This window comes from Arachis duranensis, chromosome 5 (genome assembly GCF_000817695.3).
Source record: "Arachis duranensis cultivar V14167 chromosome 5, aradu.V14167.gnm2.J7QH, whole genome shotgun sequence".
Classification (NCBI taxonomy): domain Eukaryota; kingdom Viridiplantae; phylum Streptophyta; class Magnoliopsida; order Fabales; family Fabaceae; genus Arachis; species Arachis duranensis.
This window is the reverse complement of record NC_029776.3, coordinates 56,904,611-56,905,481: the sequence shown is the minus strand read 5'-3', so window position 1 is coordinate 56,905,481 and position 871 is coordinate 56,904,611.

Here is an 871-nt window from a genome sequence, read left to right as displayed (position 1 = left end):
AAGAACCATGATCAAAGTGTGAACCCGGACCCAAAGAATTGGCTTACAATGGTTCGGGGAAAATGCTTGGATTTTAGTCCGGAAAATGTAAGGTTGGCATTCAACTTGCCCATGATGCAAGGGGATGGACACCCTTACACTAGAAGGGTCAACTTTGATCAAAGGTTGGATCAAGTCCTCATAGACATTTGTGAAGAGGGCGCTCAATGGAAGAGAGATTCAAGAGGAAAGCTGGTTCAACTGAGAAGGCATGACCTCAAGCCCATGGCTAGAGGATGGTTGGAGTTTTTCCAACGCTCAATCATTCCGACTAGCAACCGGTCCGAAGTTACTATAGACCGGGCTATCATGATTCATAGCATCGTGATTAGAGAGGAAGTAGAAGTTCATGAGGTTATATCCCAAGAACTTTATAAGGTGGCGGACAAGTCTTCTACCTTGGCAAGGTTAGCCTTCCCTCATCTCATTTGTCACCTCTGTTATTTAGTTGGAGTTGACATAGAGGGAGACACCCTCATTGATGAGGACAAGCCCATTACTAAGAAAAGGATGGAGCAAACAAGAGACCCCTCTCATCATGAAATCCCTGAGATGCCTCAAGGGATGCACTTTCCTCCTCAAAACTATTGGGAGCAAATCAATACCTCCCTAGGAGAATTGAGTTCCAACATGGGACAACTAAGGGTGGAGCACCAAGAACATTCCATCCTCCTCCATGAAAATAGAGAAGATCAAAGAATCATGAGAGAGGTGCAACAAAGGAAAGGAAGAGATATTGAGGAGCTCAAGCACTCCATAAGATCTTCAAGAGGAAGAACAAGCCGCCATCACTAAGGTGGACCCGTTCTTTAATCTCCTTGTTCTTTATTTT